General features: G+C 39.5%; 1 protein-coding gene across 1 annotated transcript in view; it reads left to right on the top strand.

Moving 5' to 3' along the window:
* Positions 1-26,152, top strand: part of ARP (apurinic endonuclease-redox protein) — a 250,176-nt gene that overhangs the window by 22,828 nt on the left and 201,196 nt on the right. The gene's annotated exons all lie outside the window — the stretch shown is intronic.

The raw sequence follows: 26,152 nt of genomic DNA, 5'->3' as shown, positions 1-26,152 counted from the left end.
TTGGTCTTTGCCGTAGAATGTAATTGCAAAGTTAAACTGAAAGTCGCCTGGTCCAATTTCAATCTGGTGTTCACATTCTACCCTTACAAATGCTGCCCAAAACAAACTCCAATCTGTAGACTAAACCCTCGTCCAACAACAGAGAAATTATAGTATTCAATTGTATAAATGCTCCTTAGCCACAATTAATACAGAAAGTGGAGACGATAATAAAACTCAAAAGTACACAATACCTTTGGATTCTCAGAATTAAATCTACAATACTTCAGCTGTAGATCGCAAACCCTTATACTTCAGCAAGGGCACAAACTTCAGACTCAGAGATGTCACAAAGAGAACAAGAGCAAAATAAGATAATCAAATAATTTGATGCTTTCCTCATCAAATGTCCTCATATTTATAATCTTCAAATGACACCAGTTTCCCAAAAGAACTCCACTTAAGAAGCTTTCTCTACACAACATTAAAATATAACAAAGTGCCATTAATATAATTTATTAATTGCTTTTGGCTCCGAAAATGACCTTTTCCACCATAACTTCAAATTCTGACATGTAAGGCCATTGTTTCTTGTTCCCATGATTTAAAACTCTTCCTCCCAGTTCCAACGAGCTATGATACTGAGGTGACCAACCAACAACACCGACAAAAATAACAACCTTAACTTATTTAGATGAATAATAATAATAATTCACCCGTGTTGTGAAAACAACTGAAGAGGCATCAAAATCAAAATTCGACAAAACTAAAGTGATCTCGATGATGAAAGATGATGAATGAACCTGACAGGGTGACTTACTATAAATACTCTCCCTCCAAGATTCTTGGAGCTCAAACCAAAAGCTCGAAATAAAAATTGAAAGCATCCTCCAAATCTTCTAACTCAACTGAGTTCATCAAACCAATAGATTGACTTTCTATAAATAGTAAGTCCCTCAAACGGAGCCAAAACACACCATAGGCTATTGGAAAGCCTATAACCACACAACTAAGACTTTCAAATCCTACTATCAACTCACGAGGGTCTCGATGGTGAACTGACATAGCCAACTACAGGAACCTGCTAAAAATGGGGACATTACAGTCCTCCCTCCCTAAGATTGCTTGTCCCTAAGCAATCTTGGAGCAAAATGGACATCACAATCCACTTGGGTCCCAAAGGTAGAACTGCGTACTATCCCTGCTGTGTGCAAACAACTCCTATAGCACCAACACCCAAATAATGGACATCAATATCAAAATCCTTTGAAAACTAACCCAAGACGCTGATGAAGGCAAGAACTCATCGAAACTCAACCCAACTGAAATAACAAGTCTGTTCACACTTGAATCCCCATCAAACTAATACTCAAACCCAAATGCACTGTAGAGATGGTAACAACCATAGGTACTTGAAACACTACCACCAACTCCAACCTTTGCCAAACTGTCCTGGGTGTGTGGATACTGTAAAGGGTCTAATTTGTAGTTATCAATCCCAACTGCAAAAGATGGTTCTAACCCATCTCATAATGGATGCCATAGAGCCAACCCACACCAACGTGAAAAAAAATCCTTTACCTGTGGGTCAAAATAAAAGTGATGAACACTCCTCACAGTGTAATGTCGATAAAAACTCCCAATCTTTGTCAAGGGCTCATCAGTATTAGTCTGCGAATTAGAAGATGGCTTCAATCTCTGACTCTAAAGTACTGGTCGGCCAGGATCCTGGGCAATCCTCTCAGCAAACCCAACCTTGAAATCCTTGTGAGGAAGCATAGTAGACAGAGTCTCTACAATCTTTCCCATTAATCTCTGAATGGCACGAGAGCCTTAGAGGAGAGTACCCTTAGACACTCTGTAAGAATCCTCCCTCACATCCGAACTCTCCAAAAGATACTCCATGAAGGAGTCTGTACAGTAGAAGTTATATGTGGAAGCATCCACTTGCTCCCCTGCGATCCATAATCTATCCCTCTAAAAATGTGGCACTACCAATTGTCCAATGCTATCAACTGTATGAGATGAAGAAATAGATTTGCTTCTGGCAGAAAGAAGCAAATCAGCTTGAGAGCCCAACTCCCTTGATATCATCTCATCCGTATCTACTGCACCCACATCCTGGATGGATGTGTCAGCCACATCATCACGTCCATCATCCCCAACCATGGAAAAAAACTCACCACCAACCACAGTATGCAACTGAATTGGATCTGGTGCTAGTGTGGTCTGAACATGCTCCAACTCCACGGTCACCTCATCCAATCATGACTGTGACTCTTGAAGAGCCCACTGACTACATTGAAGAGAGTTCACAGCCACCTCAAGCTCTTGGGCGAGCTCCACCACCTCCTTTTTCTCTAACAATGTCTCATGACAAGTGCTATGCTACCCCACTCCAGAAGGTAATCCCGATCAGCAACTAGCTGCGAGTAATAATGCTTTAAGATCCTAATGGCCTCTCGAAGCTCATGAACCTCTGCTAGAGAAAGAGTACTATCACCGCGCTCATCAGACATAGGAGCACCGCAATCAGATGTAGCTAGCATCTGATGGATAACATCATGATGTCCAAGAGCTGAAGAAATGTCTCTATCACTCACCTTCAAGTGACTGTTCACATGATGTCTCTGAAACCCCTGACTCCAATGCAATCTTTCTATCTCACTAACTGCATTGTGATAGGAAACTGAAACAGAACTACCCACCACAAGATCACTCATACGCTTGCCATCATCCTCGCACAACTCCTCATCCGGAGAAATGGAAGGCCTTGCAACATCAATCTCCTCACATGTCTCAGCTTCCACCTCAAACGTAAGATCATGTAAACATTGATCTTGGGACTCATCAAAAACCTCCTCGGAGTGATCACCCAATATTTGATAAGGGATATCATACTTGGTACAGCTCATAGTATCATCAGATGTGTTCATACCCTCTGCATCTACATCTCCTGACTTCCTTGTAACACCTATATCACCAACATCATAGTTGGGTGACTCCATATGTGCCTTGGTCCTACCTAAAGAAGCAACACTACAATAGCTGACATATAAGTCGCCAATAACAACTCCCTCCTCTGGTGAGTCTGACAAGTCAGTGACAACTACATCATCAACTGCCTCTAAACTAGCTGCAACAACTTTGGGAGCCTCAACCTGTTGAAGCTCAATGCCGCTATCCACCAAGGGTACTGACACATCTATTGATCTTTGTGAAATGAGTCCATCATCAACATTGCGGATGGGGCTAGCAGGTGTGGTACTAAATATAGGTACATCAGCATCATGGACACCTATCCGGGAAAATTCAAGCTTCCTTCCCTACAACCTCAATGTCGGCCTTCTAAAGGCGGAAACCATATACCTCGTTGCCCTTTCAATTGTTGTCGGATCTGACAAGCTCTTCGCCAACCTCTGTTGATGAAGCTTCAGTTTCTCCAAACTCTCCAGCAAGATCTTCATTTTTACGCTAACTTCCTCATTACTCCACTGATTTCTAGAACTGCCAGTTCTATGTCTGTCCATAGCTAGAAAAAATAAAATGCTGGTCACTCTAGAAATCAGATCTGAAAATCTTGAAAGTCGGCACTGAACAAAATAAAAATTGAGCCCAATTCCTGTAGGCTGGTAGGAAACCGCTCTGATATCATTGTAAAAACCCTCAACAGGCTATATCCTTAACAAACATCAATTTGCTTTTGCTAATCAACAGTTTGATATTTTGTCAAACATTTGGTAAGCAAAATTATTATCACTCAATAAATAATGCTTTAAATTCACAGCCAGTCTTTGAATTCATTCATCAACAAACCATATAGCAATATAATAAAAAGAGAATTTAATTGTTGGGTGATTATCAGAATTTGAAGCCAGCCTGTTTACTTTCAAACTATGTAATATAAACAGAATTTTACAAATTAAGAACCTGGTCTTTGCCGTAGAATGTAATTGCAAAGTTAAACTGAAAGCCGCCTGGTCCAATTTCAATCTGGCATTCACAGTGTACCCTTACAAATGCTGCCCAAAACAAACTCCAATCTACAGACTAAACCCTGGTCTAACAACAAAAAAATTATAATATTCAATTGTGTAAATGCTCCTTAGCCACAGTTAATATAGAAAGATGAGACGATAATAAAACTCAAAAGTCCACAATGCCTCTGGATTCTCAGAATTAAATCTACAATACTTCAGCTGTAGATCCCAAAACCTTATACTTCAGCAAGGGCACAAACTTTAGACTCAGAGATGTCACAAAAACAACAAGAGAAAAATAAGATAATAAGATAATTGGATGCTTTTCTCATCAAATTTCCTCATATTTATAATCTTCAATTGACACTAGTTTCCCAAAAGAACTCCACTTAAGAAGCTTTCTCTACACAACATTAAAATATAATAAAGTGCCATTAATATAATTTATTAATTGCTTTTGGCTCTAAAAATGACTTTTTCCACCATAACATCAAATTCTAACATGTAAGGCCACTGTTTCTTGTTCCCATGATTAAAAACTTTTCCTCTCGGTTCGAATGAGCTATGGTATTGAGGTGACCAACCAACAACACCAACAAAAATAACAACTTCAACGTATTTAGATAAATAATAATAATAATTCACCCGTCTTGAGAAAACAATTGAAGAGGCATCAGAATCAAAATCTAACAACACTAAAGTGATCCTGGTGATGAAAGATGATGAATGAACCTGATGAGGTGACTATAAATAGACGCTCCCTTCAGGATTCTTCGAGCTCAAACCGGAAGCCTGAAATAAAAACTGAGAGCATCCTCCAAATCCTTTAACTCAGTTGAGCTCATCGAAACCAGCAGATTGACTTTCTATAAATAGTAAGTCCCTCAAACAGAGCGAGAACACACCATAGGCTATTGGAAAGCCTATAACTACACAACTAAGACCCTCAAATCCTACTATTAGCTCACGAGGGTTGCAATGGTGAATTGACCTAGCCAACTGCAGGAACCTACTAAAAATGGGGACATTATAAAGACTTGGACAATGTGTACTAAGGTACTTATTAGAGCTCATTCAAAATAGTTATTCAAATACTGCACACTATATGGAAGGGCAAATAGAGTTTCATTGTGGTAGGCCAACAAGAAACTATTCTCTCCTACTAGTTGGTGGATTGTTGAGGGGCCATGCCAAGGTGAATAAAACTTGCCATGCATTTCTTTTGGTTCTCCCCTTTTATCCCAGAGTAGGATATGATCACCAGCTCAAAACCCCCTATACTTGGCATTTTTATTAATAAGTGCCTTGAGCTGCTCTTGATGTGTTGCAAGTCGATCCATCACTTGTATTCGCTATTCTTCCAATTGATTCAGAAACACAATCCTCTTATCCAATAAGATTTTTATGGAATACATCTTAAAAACATATTTTACATTTGCAAGAAACAACTTCAATATTAATACTAAATACTTGCATCTGACCTTCCATGGCAACTTGTTGATCCCAAGTGGTGAATGTGGTTCCTACTTCACACAACAATTAATGCCCTCAGCTCATCACCTGATAATGGTATTTAAATCTATCGCTTGAACACTAATTAAGTCTCTTTGGTTGAATGTTCTAATATTGTTCATTTGACTTCCTAGTGCCAAGAAAGACTACATGACCAAGGCTCTAACTCGATGACAAGACTCCTCGTCCTACCACTACTACCTTCTTCCTTCGTCAAATTGTCATGTTTTTGATAAGCACCATCCATTCACAGAACTCATTTTAGTGTCAATACCAAGAATCACTTTTTCTAGCGCAAACATTACACCTCCACATGAACTCTGTCAAAATACTAGTAAACTTAGCTTGTGGATTCTTCTCCAAAAGCTTTGGTTCTTTGTTCTCTCATCAATTGTATGGATATCACCTTGCATTTCCCGTTAACTTGCTCATACTACATGGAAACTGTCATCATCATCACTTAGGTCTCAAAAATGTAGTGAACATTTTTTCATGCCACAACCAATGCGGACAACTGCATCCAAACTATCTTGGGTCAAATAGACGTCAATCCATTTCACTCTCACTGCACTGCTATGACAACTTCAGCTTGTTTTTATTTTTCTACCTCACCTCTGATATGAGTCCCTTCTCCAATTTATTCTTGATTCCCATTTGTAACACCACCCTACTCCTTGTCTTCTGTTCCAACATAGCACTCTCTTTTTCCTCCTTTTCCCATTTTAAAAATAATACATATACTTAAGATTCCATATTCTCAAATTTGCAACTATAATATATATTATAATTCAATTATTAAATGCCCAAAGTGAAAACACTTAATAACTTTTCCTTTTTTATTTGAGACTCAAAGGGCTAAGAGGGGACATTACACAACCATTTGGTTCAAGAAGGTTAGGGTAGGTTTCCCCTATGTTTGCTTTAGCTTAATTGTCTTAGGAGCCAAGAATTTAATTTGCTTTGAGTCAGTTGACTTGAGAGTCTTTTAGGGGCTTAGTGAGTTGTTTACTTAGCTTTGGAGAGTTAGTTTGTAGGTTTTCCTTGAGTCTTTTGACCCAAATAATTTTCTTTAGTTGTTTAGTTCGCTTTAGTATAGGTGTCTACTTTGGTTAGTTTAGTTTGAGGAATCCCCATTTGTGAGAAGGGTGAGGTGTCATATAGCACATTTGGTATTTTTCCTAGTAAGTTTGTTTGGTTTATTTCCTGGATATCTCTCGATGAGGTTCCTTTGAATTGGAGATTGTTCCTAATAGCCTTATCTTTTGAAAAGAATTTATCCTAAATTTAGATTGAATGCATACTTGTGTTTGGAGTACCTTAGTCTATCACTTACAACATTTAACTCACACTTAATTGCTCGGAGCTCTTTGGGAGTTTTCAAAGTAAAGCTAGAATTAGTGAAAATTAGACACTTGTTTCAACGCTTTTGTGGTTTATCCAAACCGTCTACAAGTTTTATTGCTTGTAAAGCAAAAAGAAAAGATGGAAAAGAAAAGAAAGAAAACAAAATTTTTTTTTGGAGAAAAGTAAGAAGAGAAAGGCATTTTGTCTTTGGGTGTGTGAATATCTCTATTAGTGTTAATAAAAATGGCTAAAAGTAGAGCAATGTTCATGGTGAACCACAACGATAACCTCGTTGGGGCTATGGATGCTTGACTGGCAAAGAGGCTCTATCCAAGAAGCTTTTGGAGGAAGGATATCAAAATAGTTAACTCCAATGGATCTAAGATGCTTTCCAGGTTCTTGTAGAGCGGGTGATAAATACACCTGAAATATGTGAGTAATCGAGGATGAAGACCATTAGCTCAATTTGTGGTTTCTTCCATTTTGAGTGCATTAACTAGTTGTTTTATAGGTGAAAATGAATGAATCAAAGGTTCTTGGCTCCAAGCGAGTTTTATCCTTGAAATGTTCAGGAACATTTCTTTGGGTGGGTGCTAGATGTTGTAAGGTTTTCACACCATTGGCCCATTGCTAATGGGCAACCCCTCTTTTTTCTTAAGCAATAGTAGTGGCCTAGGTGGTCTTGGTAACATTTTCAAGTCTCCAAGTCCGACAATGAGTTTGAACAATTTTAGCCTGCTGGGAAGTCAAGTCTGTCTAGAATGTGAGCAAGAGTTTGGGCTAAGATATTAAGGATATGAAGTTGAAACCAAGTGATTTGTGATGAAACGAGTCAGAAGCTTTTTGAAAAGCCTTGTTCCAGCTTCAATTTGACCTAATAAAGCTACAAAAGGTTATCGGAGGCAACACTGCTGAAGGCGTGTTAAACCTTGAAATCTTGCTAAGTCTAGAGTTTTTTTTTTTTTGATAACTTCCAAAATCTAGAATCGTTGTCATAATTCCTATGAGGTCAAAACCTATCTCAAGCATCCTGATGGGATTTATATAAAATATAACTTAAATGTTATATTTTATATAAATACTCATGCCCCTTGAGCTTAAAAAATGACTAAGTGTAGACAACTAGTTGCAAAGACAAATTCCTCTGAGCATGGCAGATTCCAACTGCCCCAGAGGATTCTATATTCCTCTGGCCCTCCAAAGTTCCACCCCCATGCAAAGCGAGTTTCAAGTCCAAACCGGAGATAAAAAGTGGGGGAAAATACAAATATGTTGTTTTTCGAGGTGAAGTTGTTAAGAGAAGAAATTCATTTGGGCATGGTGGAAATCCCGCCTACTTCTACGAATTTAAATTCCTCTAACAGGCCTAAATTCTGCCTAATATCATGATGCTTGAAACTTAATCTTTGGTTTCCAAATTGAATAATGAAGGAGAACAAAGTTAAATGGGAGGTTGTCATGAGGAAGTAGAGGATGAATTTGAAGTGAAAATGGACTAGAGGAAATTCCTCAAGATATGGACAACTCCACTTGCCTGTGAGGATTCCATAATCTTCGCTCACCTTTGATTTCCGTCATTCTTCACTTAAAGAGAAAAACAGTTGAGTTCGCTCAAATTGCACGATGAAAAGGGATTAAAAACCCAAAGCATGGAATGGGGATTGAAAGGAACAAATTTAAGCTTGAGAAAGTGTAAGTGTAAGAGGAAAATCCCTCTATGTAATGTTCTCGTTATAAAATAAATCATAAATCAAACAATTTTAATGGGCCAATTGATTTAATGTATCTCGGACCCATTTTTTGTTTTGTATCTGTAGTTGTGTTGTTGTCGGCTATCTTTGTACACCCTTGGAAAGTTGTCCTCGACAGGTATTTAAGCATGGCTTGTAGGTAGTCTTTAAGCATGCTTTTGGAATTAATTTCTATGTACAACGAATTCCTGTTGGAGTTCTGAATTCTTCGGCATTTCGGAAGTGAAAGATCTTCCCTATTTGGCCTTGCGGTTTCGGTGGGATTCATCCCTCACCCTATTCCGTTGTTGCATGTAATTTTTCGCTCGGGCCTGGCAAATCGGAGCACCATCTTTCGGCAATTATTATTCACATTCAAGTCTCTCTTATTGTGTGGATTTTATCAAGATCTATTGTGTTTTGTGTATGAACTAGATTGTATTTTGTATTGGGTTCAGATACCTAACCGTGTGGCCTCCCATCATTTCTGTACTGCTTCTCCCTTGTCCGTACGTCCTTCACCCTCTATACACATTGTCGTACATTACTTCTGTCACTCATCCACACCAAGTAAGGCCTGCCACGTCTAGCACTCATCGTACATCCTCCTCTCTCCCCCCCACCGTACTCCTACAACCACCGTATGGCTCTCATTAAGCCACCTTATGGCCTTTTCCTTACCCCTGTACGGTCTCCTATTTGTGCAATGTACGGCCATCAACCCTCCCCTACTGTACTTCCACTCACTCCACCGTATTGTGCCCCTCCAATTGTTGCCATACGGATTCATCCATACATTACCTGCACCACTTCACCGTACGACATACTCTCGGTAGCCTCCCGTCTCGTACGGACTTCATTCCAGTGCTCACACACAAACATTATCACCATATAATTTTAAAATTTTTTTTTAACGCATCGGTAGCACGAAACATTACAGTGGTATCAGAGTTGGTGATCTTGCTAGCCCGTGGACAGTGAATGAGAGTTTATAGTTAGAAGAGGACACATTCCGTTGATCGAATGGCTGCTGAATCGGAACCGACAACTGCCGAACTCGTGGCATTACTGAGGGAACTTGCTAGGAATCAGGCATAGATCACTGATACTCAGTGACTCATGGAAGAAACTCTCAAGAAGTTGGCAGACAATAAAATATCCGGAGAACAAAATGGTCACTGCGCGGACTCGGTGTCAGGTAAATTGAACCCTCATCCAACATGTTCTTGATCTTCCATGCCGATTTTTCCACCACGAATGGAGGTGCAACATGGAGGCAAACAACCAACCTTTGAAGAGATGCAAGAACAACTGAGAGAAGACTAGAAGAATGCAAATCTTGAGGATCTGAGAATGAGATATTTGGGAGGTGGAAACAAAGGATATTTTAACGATGACCTCAGAAGAAAGTTGAGTAAAGTCAATCTGTCTCCATTTGACGGATCCGGTTCCATATCTACGCAAACATGGGTAATGAATATAGAAACTTCCAATTGAATCCTATGCCAGAAGAAGAAACAATCAAATTTGCAGTGCTGCACTTGGAGGGAGTTGCGCATGAATGGTGGCATTATGACACCATCACATTAGGGCATGATCAAATAAATACTTATGCGGAATTCACAGAGAGATTAATAGAGCGATTTGATTTTAAAGATCTGGAACTCAATTTCAAAGATTTGGCACAACTGAAACAAACTGGATCGGTCGATTAGTTCATTGCGGAATTTTAGAAACTCTCTGTTTTGGTCACGGACATTTTCGAAAGAAGACGGGTAGTGCTCTTCATGGACGGACTGACAGAACCTCTGAAAGGTTGGGTAAAGGGGTTCAATCTTGCCACCCTGTCGGAGGCAATCAATAAAGCACGGAGTATGGCATCATCATCGACATCATCCTCTCGAAGTTACTCACATTCCAAACCCCTAGCATTTTCGAGGGACAAACCTCTGCCCAGGAAGCCATCGTTGGACGAAGCTACCAGACAGGAACTTCGAAGGAAGAAACTGTGTTTCAATTACAAGGGTCCTTGGGAGCCTGGCCACAGATGCTTCAAAAAAGGGAAGATCCATTACACTAAGGTTGTGTCCGACGACGACGAAGAAGAAGAAGAAATGATTTTCGAACACAACCGACCTCACAATGACACAAACATGGTCAGTTTAAACCGTACAAAAAGAATTACAGCTTTGGTATGACATGTAGGAACTATTGCCTTAGCTGGTAGCGTGAGGTGCACAGTTTTTCATGTGCAGGGTACCCTTCAAGGACAAAGGGTTATAGTGATGCTGGATAGCGGAACCACTATAAATTTCATAAACTCATCCTTGGTGAAGCGAAGAGGGGTACCTACAGAGATGCACGTAAGCTTTTAGGTCAAGATTGCCGGAGGGACTCTTTTGCCCTGCACGCACGTTGTCCCTTAGTGGAGTATCATAGTGGCGAATCACACCATGACTAAGGATTTTTTCATAGTGGACCTTGATGACATGGAAGTTATTCTAGGCATATAGTGGATGGAGACCCTTAATGAATACACTCAAAGTTTCAAACGGATGGATTTCACTTTTGTTGTCGATGGAAAGAAGGTTGTCCTCTGTGGAATGGCAAATGAAGGTCTGAAGGAAGTTTTTGTGCATCAGATGGAGGCAAATTTTCGGCGTAATAACGTTGCATGGGCGACACACTGTTTTACCTCGGCAGAACCTATAAGAGGACAACAGACACATCCACAAGATGATGAACTCCAAGATATTTTAAGTAAACATTATAAAGTTTTCATGGAGATTCCACCTGGCATACCGCCTCATCGAGGGATTGAACATACTATCGAGTTGGAAGTAGGAGCCAAACCGGTCATAACCACACCATACCGCCATCCCAAGAAATTCAAAGATGAGATCGAAAAGATGATTCAGGAATTGCTAGAGAAAAGATGGATCCGTCCCAGTTCTAGCCCTTTTGCGTCATCTGTGGTATTGTGTAATGTCCTTGTTTTGGTAGACATTGTTTTGCGTGCTGGATCAGTCTATCACGGACTCTCGTAGACTGGTGGTTGTGATGAAAGAGTCATTCTGGCATTTATTTGAGGATTGGATGGCTTATTATGCTCTTGGAGATATTATTTTATCATTACTTTTTATATGTGGCCTACATGTTATAATTTTAAGTTGAGATTGCAGTTTTTATTTTATAAAATTATTTATTATAAAAAGTGCATTATAATGGATGTTTCTAGAAGTTCTTAGTAACTTCTTAGAAAAGGATGTTTCTAGAAGTTCTTAGTAACTTCTTAGGAAAGTAGATAAATAGAGGGCTTGGGCTCCCATTTGGATATACGGGATTTGGTAACTCAACTACATCTTCTATGAGCATTTGTGGAGCTTGATAGTCTGCAAATATTCAACATAATCCTTGAGAACGATACCTCTCAACAGATTGCATAACTGAGGAAGTGAAAGCTCTTCTGAAGGGTTACACTTTGGAAGTGGTATTCAGCCATTTCAAGTTGAGCTTAATTTGTACACTCAGGCTACTTGAGGGTTTGAGTTTTTGAAAGCAATCCGAAAAAGTAGATTCGAAAAAGTAGTCCGAAAAAGCAGATCCGAAAAAGCAGTCCGAAAAAACAGTCCAATAAAGTAGATCCGAAAAAGCAGTCCGAAAAAAAGTAGATCCGAAAAAGCAGTTCGAAAAAGCAAAGCAAAAAGGCAGCATTGGAGAAAATTATTACAGCCATCTACAAACAGGTTCCTTCATACAAGTTTAATGATATTTTATTTGCATTCATGGTAGCTGTTGTAGTTGAACATTTTGTATCAGACCTGTTTGGAATTATTATATGAGTTGTAAGTTGTTTACTGTACAGGGTAAAAAGCTCAACACATGTATAACACGATTCAATTCAGAACAGGTACTTTATTCATGTATGCACTTGCAGATTACAATCCTATTACAATGACTACAATGATCAATCAATTATATCTGATGATTCCAAAGTCCATCTCGGACGTGTACATATACCTTTCCAAAGGGGTGACTCAAGTGTCATGCGCCCGTTTGGATACTACTCTACCCATTGGCTACACTATACATTTTACCGACAACATCATCGCCCCCCAAAAGAAAAGTCGTCTCCGGATGACAATTAGAAAATATCTGAGACAAATTAACAACAAAATACATTAATTGACTAACTACAAGAAGATAGATCTGTTTCTGTCGCATCACTTTCACATTCATCCCATGCCTGCACCAAATTGGTCTCCAAACCATGTTGCATCTGTAGCCTCTACTAACACAATACTATCTCCTTAGTTGACCTTGATAGCCACCCGTGCTGCTTTCTCTGTTTCCAACTCCTGGTTACACTGAGCCAAGTGTTGCCATACTACCTTCAACTGGATGATCAGCTCCTCCTGAGCTCTCTACGCATCCACCAAGACAGCCTCTTGCCCAACACCTACTCCAAGTGCCTCCTCTGACACACAAACACTCATGCCTACAGCAACCGCTCTAGGTCTCATCAACTGGCCACACTTCCCATGACTAATATCTACAACGACTGGGGGTCTAGGGGGCAACGCCCCCAATGAGGTCGAGGGGCAGCGCCCCCGCGGGGTCCTGGGACAGCACCCCTCACCGCCAGGACCAAATTGACACTCTGAAACCCACACAAAACTGCATCAAACACACTATTTTTGTCATTTTCTTCCGATTCCACACTCTTTCTGGCAATTGCTTATGTCTACCCTTCCCTTTGGCATCATGCATTACTCATTCCAAACTGTTTCAATCTGTCGTTTTTTTTTTTTTTTTTTTAAGCTCTTCCACTTCCTCTTTCCTGCAGACTGCATAACTATTACCCTTTTGTCGTTTTGTGAATAAATGTCACATCGTTATGGCAATTATTGTTCACAAATTTTGCCAGCTTCCATATTGTACGGCTTCTACAAATCCTGTGAGCAATTTCTATGGTATGGCTTTATTGGATTCAGCCTCCTAGGTGATGGTACGACTTTAGCTGTAACTTTCCCTGCTTAGTACGGCTTCCTGTTTAGCTCTTATGTACGGCTTGCTCCTCCTGCTTCCTGGTCACAATCCGTATGGTGAAATCTGCTTTTACTTGTTTGAGACCGTACGGTCATGTAAACTTCTTCTCAACTCTTCTTAAGGCCGTACGGCTTGTTTCCACTGCTCTCCAAGTCCATACGGAATAGGGCTGTATGGTCCTTTCTTCTACTTCATTATCAGTCCATACGGGTTATGGCCGTACGGTCCTTTCTTCTACTTCATTATCATTTTTTCCCATCACATAAGTCTTGGGTCCGTACGGGCATCTAGGCCGTATGGTCATGTTAAATTTTAAGCTTGCTTTATTATTATTTCCAACATAACTCCGTTTGAGGCCGTACGGTCATCTAGGGGGGCCGTACAGTCATCAAAACTCTTACTTTGTTCTTATTTCCTCACTTTGCTTGCTTAGCTTTTTATCATGTTTATTTTTATTTTTTAGTTTTTAATAAATTAAACTATCCTAACTTCGTTTCAAAATATACACTTCCTACGTATATACATTATTTACAGACATCTTTTCTTCGTTCAGCTATCTGTCGGCGAAGGATCCTTTCTTTCTCTATATATTTTCAACTTTGATCCATTTACGGCATCTGGTATTTCTTTTCCGTCCAATGTCCACAATTTAATTGCTCCATTATACCCAACTTCCCGTATCTTGTACGGTCCAACCCATTTAACTTTAAATTTTTCAGGCCTTATTTCATTTCGTCCATTATACTTTAGTACTAACTGACTAGGTTGAAATCTGTTTAATTTTAAATGTTTCTGACGCCATACCTTCCACTTGTTTTGTGCAACTTCCGCGGCCCATGCTGCATAGTTCTTATTCCTTCGGTATGGCCGCTTCTGTACGGGTATCGTACCTTCAATTAATGGTATCCGATGGACACATAGCTCTGGTGGTACTTTTAAGTCCTTATACGTCCAAGCAAAAACATCCTTGTACTCCATAAATATTCTGAATGCTGCTGCCTTTAATACTGTTTTCCAATCGTCTCCTACAAAAATGTTCTTCGGATTTTCCTCATCACCCAAGTTCATTGCTTTCACTGTCGGCTCTTCATACTTTATTGGTTTATCTTTATTGAACGTATGGGCAGGTGTTTCATCCACTTATGCTTCTCCCTCCTTCAGTTCACTGTACTCCTTTGGAAACTCATGGCCTTCTTTTCCTTCCTTGATACTCAAAATATTGCAGCTCGGAAAGACCTCATAATCTTCCATTTGCCAATGTAGCAATCCGTTTACTGAATCTAGGTCGTCATCAGTTGACCCTCCTAATCTCAATACCCTTTCATCATCTGGTTCCATCCTTTTTTCCCTTCGTCGTTATTCTCGCCTTCGCCCTCTGAGTCCGACGACGCTGCTTCTTCTCCTACCATCTGTGTATGCAAATCGATTATAAATCTCTTACCTCCTTTCTCCATTGACAGGGTATTCCTTTTCCAATCATGCTTTACTTTAGCTTGCACCAGCCACCCCCATCCCAGGGTGGCGTTGTACCCTCTTCTCTTTAATGGAATGACTAGAAAATTCAATAAAAATGGTTGTGTCCCAATTGTTACCGGCTGCGCCATCAGAGTGCCCAAGGGTTTTATCCCATGTTGATCTGCTGTAAGTAACTGAAAGGTGGGTGGCCACAATGTTGGTTGTCCAAGTTTTTTCCAGATATCTTCCGGCATCACATTCACTCTCGATCCTCCATCTACTATTGTATCCGTTAGCATCGTACCCAGAAGGCCCATCTCCACCACTGCTGGGTGTCTACCTATCGTAAGTGCAAATAACATCGGGTCTATTGCTGCTGCCGTGGTTGTTTCGTTACTATCCTTTGCTTCCTCTGTCACTCTTAGGGACGGTGTCATATTTATGATAGCCGTACGCAACTGTGGCATGGTGAGAAGAAGATCATTTAATTTAATTGGCACTTCGGTTTGCATTATCTGTTTCACCATGTTTTGTTCCGCCAAATTTCTTTTCGGAATTTCAGCAGTGTCTTTTACTTGTGACTTCTCCGCTCTCATCTGCTTTTCTATCTTTGTTCGGGCTTTTTGTAACCTCTCCTTTTCCTCTTCCACATTCGTATATTTTGCTTTCCTCGCCTGCTCCCGCGTGATTGCCAACACGTTCTCATCACATGTTTCAATACTTAATAAATTTATGCCTGCCTTTGGACATTTTGAATCTTCATGGTCCCTTAGACCACACCATCTGCACAGTAGTTGCGGCGTCTCCTTTGTAGTACAGTCCCTCACGAAGTGACCCCAAAGATTACATGCCCGACACTGTATCATCGGCCGTCCACTCGCATCATATTGTATTCTACTCCAGCCTCTATTGTTATTGTTATTGTTTCCACTTATTATTTCGATAGCCACTTGAAGTTGCATCATTGCCTGCGTTGTTGCTATTGTTCGACGCTTCCTATGTTAGTAACACCTGCTAGTGTCCTTTTGCTTTCAAGTTAAATGGGCACTCTTTCAGAGAATGCCTTGCCACCTGGCAAATGTCACAGAACTGCTTCTTCTGGCATGAACCCTTCGTATGGCCGTCCTCCTTGCAATCTGTGCACCACAGTTCTCCTTTTACTGTATCCGGATTTTTTTTCAAAATTTTGAATTCTTTCATCATCTGAAGCATGTCTTTCTGTAGCGCTTTAACCTTCTTGTTCGATTCCTCATCACTACTACTACTCTCTGAGGATGAATCATCTGAATTAGAGGACTTATGCTTTTTCTTCTTACTCGTCTTCTGTTCACTTTCCAAATCCATAGCGCGAGTATACGCATCGGTGTATGACGACGGTGGTACTATCTTCATTTTCTTTTTAAGAGCCAGCCGTAGCCCCTCCACGAACCACTGTTTTTTCAACTCATCCGCTGGTTGACTCTCCATTTTCTCGATCAATTCTTTCAGTCGCCTGGCATAGGTTCGGACTGTCTCATTCTTTCCTTGTTTGGTGCTATAGATTTTTGCCACTATTTCATTATCATCTCGGAGTAATATGAATTCTGCTATAAATTCTTTTTAACATTCTCCCATGTATTAAGTTTTTGAGGACTGGTGTCAGAAAACCAATCTATCGCCACACCCCATAGGGTCGCTGGAAATTGTCTTACCCAATCATCCTCATCTGTCACACCATTTGCCATCCATATGGTTTCACATGTTTTACAATGTCTAATAGGGTCTGCTGAACCATCACCGTGAAACTTGGGTAACTTTTCTTTAGGGCCAGCCATTGTTACTTGCCTTTGATTCTGAGGTACTTGTGTACCTGTGCTGTTCTGAGCTCCCGCGCTGTTTTGGACTCCCGCGCTGTTCTGTGTTCCCACGCTGTTCTGAACTCCCGCGCTGTTCTGTGCTCCCACGCTGTTCTGGACTTCCGCGCTGTTTTGTATAACAGCCTTGTTTCCAACAACCGCATTGTTTGGTGAGAAGTCTTCAAGTGATGTTCTATTCTCCGCTTGTATTCGTTCGTCCGGTGTATCAGGAACGAAGAGATCACTCCACGCTCGTGCTCCCTCGGCACTCCGAGCCGTGCGAGTTGCTTCCCTTCCATTCGAACACTCTCCCCTCGGCGTATACAAGTTAAGAAATTCTTCCTTTGTTTCCTCCACCAAACTCTAGCGTTGTCGAGTTTCTTCTAGCAATTCCTCGACACTCCTCAGCCTACTAGGTGAGTGCACTCCCTCTGTTTGTGCCTCTTCACCCCTTCAATGCCCCTTGGCAATCTACTGAAGTCTTTGTCGGCGCTCTGCTTGCTGTGTTAAAATTAAAATTTCTTTTGCTGTACTTAGTTCATTCTTATCTTTCACCTTATTCCGATCTTTGTTTGGCAAATTCGGCATTAATCTTTATATCATTTGTTCGTTCCAGGTACGCCTGGCAACGACGCCAAATGTTACCGTACAGGGTAAAAAGCTCAACACATGTATAACACGATTCAATTCAGAACAGGTACTTTATTCATGTATGCACTTGCAGATTACAATCTGATTACAATGACTACAATGATCAATCAATTATATCTGATGATTCCAAAGTCCATCTTGGACATGTACATATACCTTTCCGAAGGGGTGACTCAAGCATCATGCGCCCGTTCGGATACTACTCTACCAATCGGCTACACTACATTTTACCGACAACATAAGCCAAAAGTCTTGGCATTGGCATTAGCTTCATTGTTAGACAATTGCATTTTTAATACCATATCATTAGTTGGAAGTTATCACTTGTTGTTTTTGAGCATTGAATGTTAAATCGGAGGGTGTATGTCAATTGTTTGATATAATGTCTATGAGCTGTAGCTGCACATTTAGAACATGATACTACATCTATTACATTTCAGAATACAAAAGAGAAATCTGCATTGCATCAAAGACCTTGTCTCAACATCATAGGACTCTCTGCAAATAGTAAATATGTTGAATATCATTGGTATAACATTTCTGCATTCAAATTAGCAAGTTACAGGGTTGCATGTGATTTGTTTGACAAAATTACAAGCAGCAAATTTGGACAAATTGTGATCAGTTTGAGCAAGGGTCTTTACATATTGGTCAAAAAGGACGGGACGATGCGCATGTGTGTGGATTACCGCGCGTTGAATTAAAAAATAAAGAATAGATATCCCATTCCAAGGATAGATGAGTTGTTGGATGAATTGCATGGCATGGTCTATTTTTCAAAAATAGATCTTTGTTATGGATACCATTAGATCCGCATGAGGGAGGAAGATGTAGAGAAGACGATCTTCCGTTGTCACTACAGACATCATGAGTTTCTGGTCATGCTGTTTGGATTGACCAATGCACCTGCTACATTCCAATCATGCATGAATCACATCTTCAACAAACAATTGTGTAAGTACTTATTGGTATTTTTTGATGATTTTATTTATAGCAGGACATGGGAGGAGCATCTGAAGCATCTGAATGAAGTCCTAAGTATCATGGAGGAACAGTCTTTGTTCGCCAAACACTCCAAGTGTGAATTGGGTATGATAGAAATATTGTACTTGGGGCATGTTGTCAGTAAATACAGAGTTCAAGTACATCAAGAGAAGATTCAGGCTATCCTTGATTGGCCTCCCCCAAAATCACTCACGGATTTGTGAAGATTTTTTGGATTGTGCAGTTATTACTGGAGGTTTGTTAAAGGATTCTCTCAGGTCAGCACACCCTTAATGGATTTGACAAAGAAGGGGTCTTTCCAGTGGAATGAAAAGGCACAACTCACCTTTGATAAGTTGAAAGAGGCCATGAGCACTTGTCCCGTACTTGCATTACCTAATTTCACTCGACCGTTCATTTTGGAGTGCGATGCGTTCGGAGAAGGCATTGGAGTAGTACTGATGCAAGATAGACACCCCATAGCTTATGAGAGCAGGAAGCTTACGCCAACAGAATGCCTATATTCCATCTACGACAAAGAAATGTTGGCCATCGTACATGCACTAACCAAGTTCCGACAATATCTGGTAGGTGCCAAGTTTGTCGTTTGTACGGATCACAACAGTTTGAGATATTTTCTAGAGCAACAAGACTTGAATGAGAGGCAACAAAAATGGGTAAGCAAGGTTCAAGCTTTTGATTTTGACATTGAATATGTGAAAGGGAAGAACAATGTGGTTGCAGATGCCTTGTCCCGAAAACCCACCATCTGCTCACTAGACCAGATTTCAGCTGACTGGAAGCCACATCTGTTAGTTGAATACTCCAAAACCACATTTGCCTGTGAGCCAATGGATGGCCACACCCAGGATGATCGGTATAGAGTGGTGGATGACATTATCTACTATAAAAATTGGATATATTTGGTGCCAGAATCCAAATTGAAGCAGAAAATCTTGAAGGAAGTACACGACTCACCCCTAGCAGGACACCTGGGTTTCCTCAAAACTTACAGAAGTCTTTCGGAAAGGTTTTTATGGAAAGGACTTAAAGGGGACATGTTGCAGTATGTAAGAGAGTGGACGGTCTGCCAACAGAACAAGTCCGAACATACTCTGCCTGCTGGGCTGCTACAACCTTTGCCAATTCCGGAACATAAGTGGGAAAGTATATCGATAGATTTCATTACAGGGCTTCCTAAGGTGAATGGGAAGGATTCTATTTTCGTGGTGGTTGACAGTTTGACAAAGTATGCACATTTCGTTGCCATCCCCTCAAAATTTCAAGCTGCACAAGTTGCCGAGCTATTTTTTAGAGAAGTCTTTTGTCTGCATAGGTTACCTCGAGACATTGTTAGTGATTGGGATGGGTGATTCATCAATATCTTTTGGATAGAACTATTTCGGATGGCAAGGACAAAATTATCACCAAGTACTAGTTACCACCCATAGACAGATGGACAAACGAAGATTGTGAACAAATGGCTCAAAGGTTACCTTCGGAAATACGTTTCGACACAACAATGAGCTTGGGTAAAATGGATCCATTTGGGGGAATATTGCTACAATACCACGTACCACATGTCCATCAAAATGACACCATTCAAAGCTTTGTATGGGTACGAACTCCTTTTCTTCATCGACATAGTTTTGGGTGACAACCGCGCACCAAGGGCGAGGGACTGGCTTCAAGAGGGATAGGAAATTTTAAGATGCTTGAAAGACAATTTACAGAGGGCACAAAATCAATAGACGATGTACGCCGACAGACACAAAATGGAGAGGAGTTTCAAAGTAGGGGATTTGGTCTATCTCTAGCTCTAGCCTTATCGACAATCCTCATTGAAGGAGAAAGGAAAGAAAAACTGAAACCCCGATTCTATGGCCCCTATCGTGTAACTCGACGCATTGGGGAAGTTGCCTATGAGTTGGAACTTCCGGAGGGTAGCTCTATTCATAATGTCTTCTATGTTTCTTGTTTGAAGAAAGCCATAGAGGAAAACGCCACAGTTGCTACCGACCTTCCACCACTCAATGAAGAAGGAAAGCTCATTTTGGAACTGGCCAAGATCATCGAAGTACATGAAAAGACCCTATGGAACCGCACGGTGAAGGAATATCTGGTGCATTGGAAACACTTGCCATTGGACGATGTGACATGGGAGGGCGAGCACATTCTCTAGCACCTGGCATTACATTTACTTGAGGACAAGCAAAATTTGGGATGGGAGGACTGTGATGTTCCCATTATAGAATAAATCATAAATCAAACAATTGTAATGGGCCGATTGATTTTAATATATCTCGGACCCATTTTTATTTTTGTTTCTGTAGTTGTTGCCGTTGGCTATCTTTGTACACCCTCGAAAAGTTGTCCCTGACAGGTATTTAAGCATGGCTTGTAGGTTGTCTTTAAGCACGCTTTTGGAATTAATTTCTATGTATTGCGAATTCCTGTTGGAGTTCTGAATTGTTCGCCATTTCGGAAGTGAAAGATCTTCCCTATTTGGTCTTGCGGTTTCTGTGGGATTCATGCCTCACCCTATTCCGTTGTTGCATGTAATTCTTCGCTCGGACCTGGCAAATCGGAGCACCATCTTTCGGCAATTATTATTTGCATTCAAGTCTCTCTTATTATGTGGATTTTATCAAGATCTATTGTGTTTTGTGTATGAACTAGATTGTATTCTGTATTGGGTTCGGATACCTAACCGTGTGGCCTCTTGTCATTTCCGTACTGCTTCTCCCTTGGATGTACGACCTTCACCCTCCATACACATTGTCGTACATTACTCCTGTCGCTCATCCACACCAAGTACGGCCTACCGTATGGACGTCTAGCACTCACCATACATCCTCCTCTTTCCCCCCCACACCGTACTCCTACAACCACCGTACGGCTCTCATTAAGCCACCATACGGCCTTTTCCTTACCCTCGTACGGTCTCCTATTTGTGCAAGGTACGACCATCAACCCTCCCCTACCGTACTTCTACTTACTCCACCGTACTGTGCCCTTCCAATTGCTACCATATGGACCTCCAATTGCACCGTATGGATTCATCCGTACATTACTTGCACCACTCCTCCATCATACGACATACTCCTAGTACCCTCTCGTCCCATACAGACTTCACTCCAGTGCTCACACATGGACATTATCACCACATAATTTTTTTTTTTTTATCGCATCGGTAGCACAAAACATTACACTCTGGGCATGGCGGAATTTGCCAGCCCTAGAGTAATTCAAAATTTCTCTCTAACCCAAATTTCCGTGCTCAAGTTTAGCTTTAGCAAGGCGTCCTAAGGGTGAAACTAATTCTTTTTGATATAAAGGCTGCGAGTTTGAGGTAGAACCAAGGTGGATGATCAATATTGAAGTGTTTGAAATGTGGAGAGAAAATTCTTGTCCTACCTCTGATTTCCACTACCCCAAAGAAGGCAATTGAAGACAAAGGCAAAGGCATAATGAAGGAAATATCACTAAGGAAAAGAGCCAATAGTGTATAAAGTTTGTAAAACAACAAAGGGAGATGATTGAAGACCAAGAGGAAATTCCTTAAGGCAGGGTGGAATCTGCTTGTCCTTGAGGAGTTTGAATTCCTCTCTACTTCATATTTAGGAATCTATATTCCTAGCACATGTTCAAGATCAACCTATAAGGAAGTGGTTCAATCAAGGTACGAAGGTAATTTAAATGAGGTATAAATAAACAAAGAAAAGACATGCATTTGATCCTCAATCAGGTTGGCCTTAAGAGATAAAAAATGAATTAAATCATCTAATTTTATTGGCTTAAAATAGGTATGTTGGCCATAATAGGAGACATCCTTTCAAGAGTTGGATTGTCTACCAATCAGAAAATTCCAGTTATACATGTTTCAATCATATTATGCCAAGTGTACAATTTTCTCATTGGTTCTCAAAAGGCATTGTAATTTTCTTATTGGCCCATAGGGTAGTGTCTTCATGCAATTGGTTGACAAGGAGGCAACCCTAATTAGGGTTTGTAGGGATTTATCATGACCCTTGATCTTGAATGGATCTTGGCCCTTCATTGTAATTGAACAATTATAAAACGACAAGGCCTTCTTATTTGTAACAGTTAGACATTAGAAGAATTAGACATCAAGAGTAGTAGAGTAGGAGATGAGACTTGTTGATAATTCTATCAAACTAATCGATGATTCATTGTTGGTCTTCATGGTGGATTATTAAATGTTGCTTTGAAGTGTTGCATGGTTTCTTCAATTCCTCTATTAGATTAGATTTCATTTGATGTTAAGTAGAAGTGAAAGTAGATAAATGAAAGATATTGTTGAATGGTTATGAATGGTGAAGCTAGTGTCCAAATCTTTTGGTACTTACTGATTGTAAGTATAAGTGCAATGTTAGTTTGGGCCAAAATTGCAAGTGTCTATCTTTTATTAGAGATTTTCATTTAGATTGTACCTTCATAGGGTATTTGGATGAGCATTGAAAATGTGAAAATCATTCATGCATCTGTAGAAGATACTACCCTCATTGCCTAGTTGATCCAATGAAGCAAGAATTATTCAGAGGCTCATCCAATCATCAACATTACCTTACATTCTTAGAATTAGATAGCTTTTGTTTCCTCTACAAGTTATTTGGGTGGAAGTAATTGAAGAAGTCAAAGTTAAGTTGATATCCATTAATTGAGTGTTGTAAGTCCCTTTGTGATAACCAACATATGACATCATTATAATTGAGTGAAACTCTAGGATTAAGAAGGAACCTTGAGGTTGTCTCTTTTGATCACATAACTTAGACACATTGTTTAGCATATTGGCATCCTTTTTCAAGAGAGTCGAAAACTTTATATTTTGTCTTGGCGTATTAAGTATTTGATTCTGTATGCTGTGGTGGATCATAATTCACATCAACACTACCCAACTTCATTCTCTATTGGAGGACCACTTAAACGCTCTCATAAAAATTTCATCCAAGCCAATTTCTTAGTGTAAATTGCCTCCCATTTGACGATTTATCTACACATTCAAGATCTCTAGCTTTGACACCACTAATGAAGGGTACTCCCTTTACAAACACAATAAAATACTTTGATAGAACTTGATGAATGGCTACACTACCCTTACAAACTCATCACATACACATAACAACATAGAGACAATGAGATAATAAAAATGCTTCAGAAAACATAGATTGACAATGCTTGATGATGCTTACAATGTTCCCAAATGCTTGAGGATGAATTCCTTACAACTTTTTTAGAAAGTGATCGTTACAACTTTTTGAAGATGAGATGATTGCAACTTCTATAAGATGAGATCATAAAGATGAGATGATTGCAACTTCTATAAGATGAGATCATTGCAATCTCCTATAAGATGAGATCATTGCAATCTCCTATAAGATGAGATCATTACAACCTCTTACAAGTTGAGATCATTACAACTTGAAGAAGAGAGAGCTCCTTACAAATGCTCATATGCCTTGCTTACGCAAGCACTTACCACCCAAGAGATTACAGTTACAACCAATGTGGGATAAAGTTTTGAGAAAGTAGTTATAAATACTTGCTACAAATATTAAATGCAAGATGCAAAATATTAAATGACACCTACTATGATCCTATAAACTTTTATTGAATGATAAGTTACGTAACTTTATGATTTTTTTATTTTTATTTTTAAAAATATCCTCTTTTTCTTTTTTCCTATTTTTTTAGGATTCCCTATTTCTTTGAGATTCCTTATAGCCCCTTTTTATGGAATTTTCTTCTCTTTTTTAAAAACTTTTTTTCCTCCTTTTTTTATTTTTTTGTTTTTCTCCTTTTATCCTTCGTATTTTCCTCTTGTCTATTTTTGGATGATGTAAGATTGCTCTTACATTGTAGATGCTTCTGCAACATCCATCAAGCCTTGGAGCATTGAATGACAACTGGCCATTTGGCTTCCCAACTCTACCTGGGGTTACCCAACTCAAATGTGTATTGCCCTTTTCTGAAATAAGGTTTAATAATAAATAGATAAAAATATAAGAACTAAATTAATGAATAATAATAAATTTTAATATAATTGCAAGATAGAGAAAATAGAAACATAGAGATAGTATGTTACACGATCAGTTTGAGACTCAATTTTTAGCAGTAGAGAAGATACCAAGCATTGGATTGGCTTTGCTCTAGTATCATACTTATTAAGGTCTGATTGAGGTAAGAGAAGGCCAATGACCAAGCATTGGGCAATGAGTACATCCATAAAAAAAACCGATAGTTTGAGAGATAATAACATGATTTGCATTAGCCATGGAATGCTACATCGAAACCTCAAGAGATGACTTGGGTAAATGCGCAATAGCGGTCAAGTGTCCAAGTATCCAAGCGGTGTCAAGAAGGATATCGAAGACAAATTCAATTAAGTGTTATAAAATACCAATACTATATAATCTTTATCATCTGGTGATTCAATAATTGTAATCTTTATAGTTGAATAATCTAATATACAATGGTTCTATCAAGTAGCACTCACAAAGATCATCAATTATCAAGACAACAACTTGTATGTGATATCCCTTAATTTTAAATCAAAGGACATAACATGTATATAATGAGGCAAAGAAATAAAACATACCTTGTCATGTACATATAATTCTTGCATAGTAGTTAGCTCATCATTGCATCTACACTCTTAAACACGTTTCCATGGCACGCTCATTCATGATACATCACTACATACATGAGCATCCATACATGCACACATATACCTATGCATCTACAAACCTATGTACATGCATTCTCGCATACATACACATATACACATATATGACTGTGCACATGCATAGATACATGCACACATATTCATATACATGTACACATGCATATACATACATACATATGTGGACATACACATACGTGCAAATCTACATGACTATATCATGCATCAACATACCATGTTGATCACTAATATATATATGAAGGTGCTCATATGGCAACATTGATGTATGAATATATGCTAACATGCTAAAATGATCAGGTATAACAGTGCATTATTTTTCTTCTTCTTACAAGTCTGGTTTAAAATTTTGTAGACAAGTCTTTCAAAGATTGCTGCTAGAAGTTTATGACAGCGAGAGGTATTCAAATTATACTTGCAGATGTATATTGATCATTCATTCAGTTTGCACTCAGCTTGCATAGAGGTTCTTACAGCTCACTTTTATACAAGATATCTGAAAGATTGTTTATATTTAGGTTATGTTTGCATTTTTTACATGTTCCAAATGTTCTAAACAGAAATTTTAGAGATTAAAATCAGTTGTAACTTGTAATTTTGACTTTCTGAGTTGGTGCTCAGATCTTTGAATTGTGGTTTTGAAGAGTCAGTGCCCTTATTAGGAATTTAGTGATTCCTTGGGGTTGGTGCCCTAAAAGCTTTGTAAACATTTCAACTGTGAGGTTGGATCAAGATAGTAGATCCTAGCAGCATTTTCTGACTGTGGTTTTCCCCATGCTAGGTTTTGTATCTTTTGTGCATTGTCTTTATTGTGTGGTGTTTCTGTTTTCAGTTTCTAATCATTTCAGTTTTGAGACTGAAGTTTGATAAAGTTCATTGAAATTTTAAATTGATAAGGGATCAAAAGTTATT

Source organism: Cupressus sempervirens, chromosome 3 (assembly GCF_028749045.1).
Source record: "Cupressus sempervirens isolate cs-2001-9-10 chromosome 3, ASM2874904v1, whole genome shotgun sequence".
NCBI lineage: Eukaryota > Viridiplantae > Streptophyta > Pinopsida > Cupressales > Cupressaceae > Cupressus > Cupressus sempervirens.
This window is presented reverse-complemented; position numbering and strand designations above follow the sequence as displayed.